The sequence below is a fragment of the Physeter macrocephalus genome, chromosome 11 (assembly GCF_002837175.3).
Source record: "Physeter macrocephalus isolate SW-GA chromosome 11, ASM283717v5, whole genome shotgun sequence".
NCBI lineage: Eukaryota > Metazoa > Chordata > Mammalia > Artiodactyla > Physeteridae > Physeter > Physeter macrocephalus.
In genome coordinates, this window is record NC_041224.1 from 34852353 (window position 1) to 34859705 (window position 7353).

General features: G+C 48.8%; 1 long non-coding RNA gene across 1 annotated transcript; it reads right to left on the reverse strand.

The window, feature by feature from the left end:
• Positions 1-526: 526 nt before the first annotated feature.
• LOC129392574 (uncharacterized) lies at positions 527-6115 on the reverse strand. Its single transcript, XR_008618750.1, has 3 exons — positions 5983-6115; positions 5455-5639; positions 527-1308 (listed from the first exon to the last, which is right to left on the reverse strand). It is a non-coding gene; the product is annotated as an uncharacterized lncRNA (long non-coding RNA).
• Between the last annotated feature and the right edge of the window lie 1238 nt (positions 6116-7353).

A 7353-nucleotide genomic window follows, 5' to 3' on the forward strand; every position in this document is an offset into this window, starting at 1 on the left:
CACAGACAGCAACTTCTTGCTGTGTCCTCACTTGGTGGCGCGAGGAAACTTTGGTGTCTCTTCCTCTTCTTATAAGGACACTAATCCCATAATGGAGGCTCCACCCTCCTGACCTCAACTAATCCTAATCACCTCCCTAAGGCCCCACGTCCTAATTCCATGAGATTAGGGATTGCGGCTTCAACATATGAATTCTGGGGGGACACAAACATTTGGTCCATAACACTAAGCAAGTGGATTTTGCTAATTTAACAGTGTCTGTCAACCCAACTCTGTCAGTCTTGTGGAATCTTAAATGTAGCGATGGGACAGATGTCATCTTAATTTCACAGAGATATGACTCCATATGCCCTCATTCCATGGAGGGCAGTAGCAGCATTAGAGACATCCTCAAAAGTAGCAAGTGGGCATCTCTTCAGAGCTACATAATAGTGCAAGAGTGGGCTTTTTTTCGAGACGTTTCTCCGCCCCATGTGATCTTGGGAAAATCTCTTCATTTCACTAAGCCTTAGTGTCCTCCTTTGTAAATTGGGGCTAATAATAATGCCCACAGAATAGGGTTAGTATGAAGACGATAAGTGTAGAATGTTTATCATAGAGCCTGGGGCCCAGCAACTATGCGGAAAGATCCTCTATCATTAGTAGTAGTGTTTTTTTGTTTTGTTTTGTTCTGTTTTTTGGCCGCACTGCAAGGCTTACGGGATCTTAGTTCCCCGACCAAGGATTGAATCTGGGCCACAGCAGTGAAAGCGCCGAGTCCTACTAGTAGTGTTCTTTATGTACTTACTAAATGCTCAGTTACAATAATAGCTCCTAAATTTTGGTTCTGTTCGTAAGTGCTCACTGGACCTGACATAATAACTACGGTGCAGGGAACCTCTGCTACATGCCAGGTGACTGTTTATTTCTCACAGTAGCTCAATGAGGTGGCCACGACTGTCTCTGTTTGACAGATGAGAACACTGCTTTTGGAGGAGTGAAGGGGTTTGCTCCCTGTCACACAGCTGCCAGGTGGCACCGTTGGAAGTGGAGCCCAGGGCAGTTGAACTCCAAAGCCACTTTTCCTATTGCATTGCCTTCTAAGAGTAACTTTGCTCTTCACTTCCTCAGAGTTCTTACTTTTTTGGGTTTCAACTGGAGGTGCATTATGGAATGTGCTGGAAATAATCCCCCAGAAGCGCTAATCGTGCGTGTACGTGGGTAGGGTTTCTTCTGCAAAATTGTGCTGCTCCTGTCACTCGAACACGACAGACCGGCAGGACATCTGCTGCTGTGCTGATGAGCTGACACCCTTGCTCGTGCTGGCAGCTATTGATAAGGGACGATTCCATGCATTAATTACAGCACCAGTATATGAATCATCCTATTGCATGAACACACTGCTGAAAACACTCTTTCCGTTTTACAGGTCCCCAAAGGACCTTTAGGTTTGATGAAAATCTTGCAACCTGTTTTCTAAGAGCAAATAAAAGGTGATAATAAAAGGTTTGTAATCTGTGTGCTTATGTTTCTATGATGAGTTTGTCAATGATTCTAAATATCTACAGGCAGAATCTCTTAAGATGAACATTGTGTGCGACACCCAAAAAGACTCACAAGGCTCATGTTGCAACAGACGCCTGACTTCTTGGTGTTCAGGAAAGCTGGCTGAGCAGCTGGCTGTGCTGGCCACCCCTCAGGGTAAAAGCAGCAAGAATATAGATTCTGACAATGTTATGGTCCTGTCAGCAGTTTAATTATTGACTATGAAGTTCTGCATGAGGAAAGCATGATGTTCTAATAATCTCAGTTTTCCAGAGAGAGGAAGTTTAAAGTGCCCATGCCAGCCCTGCGACTAACTTTTTTAGTGATAGCAAGCTACCTGCCTTCACCACTATTTGAGTTAAAAGCATAATATTAACTTATCAGTGTGTATAGTCTAGGTGATGCTGTGGTAACAAACAGCCCCGAATCTCAGCATCACGTTGTTTTTCTCTTGTGAACCATGCCCACCCTAAGTCACAGGGGACTGTGTCCTGGATGGTCACTGTGGGAGCCAGCCTTCCCCAGCAAATAGTGCCAGCTGCTATGCTGGGGAAAAGAGAGAGTATGACAACGACATGTTTCAGCCTCAATTCATCGGCTGGAAAGAGTCACATGGGAGAGGATGTACAAGAAAGTGGGAAGAAACAGAGTTATTTGCAAACGGTACTGAGGTCCACCCCGTGAGCCTCTGAAGCAGTTTCCCCATAAGTGTATGTTCAATCAGTAATTCAGACATTGCACATAAGATAATTTCAAAATACTATATGAACAAGAAAACTTGAACTTCTAACCAAACATATTAAGGAACCGGCAACAAGCCCTTTTCTGATCATCCGTCTCAGGCAGTGATGCCCAAACCTCAGGCTGGAGGGCAGGTGAAGGAAACAGGTACCAGGGCAGCCTCTCCTGCTCACTGCTGCTGGGGCCTCCCTTTGACCTTTGACCTAGCCCAGTGGCCAGAGTGCAGCAGAGCCGAGGTGACCAGCCTGTAGGGTCACTTCCTGGACACCGTGTGGGGCAGAGAAAGAACATGGGGGAATCTGGGGCAGATGGGAGCACATGACACAGAGGCCAAGAGATATGAAGGAGGTGGACTGAGGAGACCAGGATGGCTGTCTAACAGGAGCTCCAGGAGGACCTGGGAAGGAGCAAAGGGGATGAGGCACGACAACCAGGACTGTCCCAGAGCTGACAGAAGGTAGCAGCCCACAGATTCCAGAGAACCAACAAGCACCAGGAGATTAAACAACAAAAAATGTACTATGACTATGTACACATAGTCAGGGTGTACATAGCAGAGACAAGAACAATCTATTAAAAGCAACCCAAAGGAAAAACCTGGTAACCTTGAAAAACCAACAGCTGGTGAGATAGTAATGTTGAAAGACAGGAGACAGTGAAATGATATCTTCAATATGATGAAGGGAAAAAAACAGTATCAGCAAACTAGAATATGGTGACCAAAGAAAATTTCCTTTAAGGACCAGAAAAAGAAAAACTAGGAAATCTGACCCTAAGTAGATGACCCTCTCTACGGGCAAGTCCACAGAACATACTTGAGGCAGGAGCAGTGACCAGAACGAAGAGCAAGAAAATGTATAAACAACAACAATAATAATATTTTACTGAATTTTAACACATAATAAAGTCTATGAATTAAAAAAGTGATAGATTTCTAGGTCCTATTTTCAGAATTAGGGTAAAAAAGTACTGATGAGCGCCAGACTTTGATGAACTAAGTTTTCATGTTATAATTTTTTTTTGCGGGGGGGGCGGTACGCGGGCCTCTCACTGTTGTGGCCTCTCCCGTTGTGGAGCACAGGCTCCGGACGCGCAGGCTCAGCGGCCATGGCTCACGGGCCCAGCCGCTCCACGGCATGTGGGATCTTCCCAGACCGGGCCACGAACCCGTGTCCCCTGCCTTGGCAGGCAGACTCTCAACCACTGCGCCACCAGGGAAGCCCTCATGTTATAATTTTTTAGGGTAATGATTTAAACTACGGAAATAGAATGTATAACTTCCAAATTATTAGGAAAAAACAGAATGCTTAATAAAAGCTAATAAAATGAGGGCAAGGATGGAAAAGAAAAAGGAAAAGCACAACAAATGGAAAATCACAAATAATATAGTAGATTTAAATCCAAATATATCAGTAATTACAATGTGTTCAATTCACAAAGAATGTAATTTCAGAATATGAACCTAGTGGCATAACCTCGAAATACAGAACACAAAATTGATGGAACTACAAAGAGAAGTTCATGTCTCTCAGTAACTGATAAATAACACAAACATGAGAAGATTAAGGATATAGAAGATGTGAACAAAACAATAAAATTAACTTAGTGCAGATATATATGTTACTGCATCCAAGATTTGGAGAATATGCCCTCTTTTCAAGCACACTCTGAAATATTTATGAAATTGAGCACATGTAAGTCATGTCAACAAATTTCTATGGATCTATATCATAAATTGGATTATTTGAACACAGAAAAATTAACTAGAAATTATAACAAAATACTAGAAATATACAAAGGCTTGGAAATTATAAGAATACATTTCCAAATATAGTATGGATCAAAGAAGAAATTACAATGAAAATTAGGAAATACTTTTAACTGAATGATAAAAATTCTACATGAGGGATTTCCCTGGTGGCGCAGTGGATAAGACTCTGTGCTCCCAATGCAGAGGGCCCAGGTTCGATCCCTGGTCAGAGAACTAGATCCCACATGCATGCCGCAACTAAGGAGCCCACATACCGCGACTAAGGAGCTGGCGAGCCGCAACTAAGGAGCCCTGGAGCTGCAACTAGGGAGCCCGCCTGCACAACTAAGACCTGGTGCAAACAAATAAATATTTTTTTAAAAATTCTACCTGAAAGACTGAAAATTGATGACCTAAGCATCCATTGTAACAAACTAAAAAACAACAGCAAAAAGTAAAAGAACAAATAAGGTGGAGAAATTAATGATGTACAAAACAAAAATTGGTAATGAAAAGACTATAAAGTGTCAAACCTGGGGCAAGACTATCAAGAAAAGCAAGAAAAGGTACACATAAAACAGTGTTAGGATTAAAGACCTAGTATCATTTACATTAGCACCAAAAAAATTGAGATATTTGGGGTTAAATCTAACAAAATTTGTACAAGATGTATATGCTGTTCAGGCATAAAGTTCGAGAGGGGAGGTCCAGGGCTTGTGAGGCATAGCTGAGAGTCAAGAGCGTCCTGGTGGTAAAGAGGGGATGAGAGGAGGGGGCTGAACAGAGAACCCTGGAAACACGGAGGGAAGAAGGGTGGCCGAGGAGGAGGACCCCATCAGCGGCTGAGAGGGAGGCCAGGGAGCAGATGGTGGTGCACCGGCTGCGGCCTCTGGGGAAGCAAGGACTCAAAGTGGCCCGATCATCTCGGTATTTTTTCGGCGTTTTTTACCTTTTCTCTTTTTTTTTTTTTTTTTGGTTTTGTTTGTTTTTGGCTGCGCCGTGGGGCATGCTGGATCTTAGTTCCCCGAGCAGGGAACCCGCGCCCCAGCAATGGAAGCGCGGAGTCTTCACCACTGGACCGCCAGGGAAGTCCCCATCTTGGTGTTGGAACTCTGCTCAGTGAAGTGGTGTCGGCCGTGCGCCCCCGCCCCCCAGGGCTGCGCCCCCGCCCTGGGGGGCATGCGGCAGTCTGTTTGGGGCCAAGACATCGAACCACTGGGGGGCGCCCTTCCTACCAATGGGTCTGGGGGCACCCCGAGGAGAGCAGAGTGCGGCCTGCGGGTAGTGAGCGGTGAGAGGCCGAGATCAATCCCAACCCCCCATCGGGGAGCGTGATCCTGCCTACGCGGACGCTGACCGTCCCCTCTGCGTCAGGACGCAGGGAGGGAGGGACGGTGACAGCGCGCCCACCCGACCCCTTTCTGGGGGTGGGTCCTCACCTCCTGCGATTGCAGACGAGGTCCTCCTCGGTGTGAGCGGACCCCCGTCACCAAATCCGCGCGGACGCCTATCGGGTGTGTGTGCTCCTAGCAGCCCGCGCAGAGCGAGCCCGGAGGCTCGACGTCCCGGTGCCAGCGGCCCACCCGGCAGACTCGTCAGTGGGGCCGCTTGCGCCAGACGCGATCTGCAAACATAAGCGGAGAGATCCTGCTGAGAGTCAGGCCCAGGCCCAGATCTCTAGAGAACGGTTCTGAGCACACCTAGCGATCAGCGATGCTGCTGCTGGTTCCCAGCTTCTCTGCCCTGAGTGCTGCCCAGGCGCAGGGTGGGGGTCGGGGTCGTAGGGTTTGTATTCTGGCTGTGTGGCCTGGGGTAAGTTACTTAGCCTCTCTGAGCATCAGTTTCCGCCTCTCATCACAACCATGAGCTAGAACAGCGTGTGCATGGTTCCTGGCACACGGAAGATGCTCCGTACGCGCAGGCGTAGAGTTCAGTCCCGGCTCCGTTCTGATTCCTCCCTGTCTCACCTTCCAGGTGTCGGCGCTGCGCTCTCCTGCACCAGGCTCGCGGCGTGGAGGAAGCGCTGTTCACTGGGCACCTGAGGTGCCGTCGACACCCGCCATCAACTCCCCACTACGAAGGGCGCCTTGTGTATCTTCCCTATCTTTCTCTAACCTGGCGGTCAGGGCCCTACCGGGCACATACTAGCTCACCACAGCGCCCCGCAGGGTCCGATACAGCCGCACCCCCAAGAGACACCATTTGGTTTTGCCCTTGTCAGGCCCAGCCCCATCTCCCAAGCTGGGCGTGGACTCAGAATCAGGCGGCATAAGTGGAAGCGGGCACGAGCCCTCAGGACCTCTAGCCCCTGAAGCTACGGCCTTCCCCGCTGCTGTGTCATCGTGCTGACACTAACTGCGCATTGTGGAGTCGTTCTCCAGGCTGCTGCCAGGGAGACACAATAATCGCTATTGTCCAGGAAGCAGTACATTTGGAAACTCTAGTAACTGAAATGATGATTTAGTTTAGAGGGTGAGGAAAAAGTGGTGGTATAAACAGAAAATGACACAATTGCTAACAAGACAATATGGTAAAAGTTAGATTGATTCAAGGGAGTTTCGTTATCAAGGTGTATCTATTTACGTTGTTATGTAAGGAACCTGCACTACCTGCGGATCACCTTGGTGGGTGTGGTGTGCCAGCTCCTGGGCACTCGTGGTCACGTGACCCTGAGGGGAATTCGGTGGAAGATGGGAGGGAGGGAGGGAGGCGGCCCTACCAACCACGGAATACACAGATCCGTCTCCTTGCAGCCAGTGGCCTTCTCTCTGCCTCTTGTCCCACCTCCCCAGCCAAGCAGAGCTCAGGACTGTTCGGGAATACGCAGTCTGGAGATGCTGGCAAGTCCACTGCACGGAGCAGGAGGGCTGCTCTCCAGCGAGTCAGCCCTAACCTGCACCTGGAGAACCTACTTAGTGCAGGATATGCCCCCAAAACCTCCAAACCCCTTGTCCTGCAGGTACCTCGAATCCCTGACTCCACCCAGGGCTTGCGGCTGCGAAGTCAGACTTGGAACCCGCCGGGCTCTTTAGCGGCTCTCAGAACAAGGCTGAGTCTGAGTGAGCTTGGGGGCTTCCCCTTCTGAGGGTCCCTTGCCCACCCCTCCAAGCTAGCATGGGCCTGTGGGCAGGACAGGGATGGCAAAGGGCAGCTCCCCTGCCCTGTGGATCGTCCTACACGTTCCGGGGACCTGCTCTCCTTGCCAACAGAAGTGCAGTTAGAGGGGACACCCCTGGTGACTACAAAGAAGGAAAACAGTGCCAGCATCCGGGCAGGGGCTCCAGGAGGGGAAGGAACTGGGCCTTTTCATGATGTAAGGGGTGGAGGCCAGAGCAGAA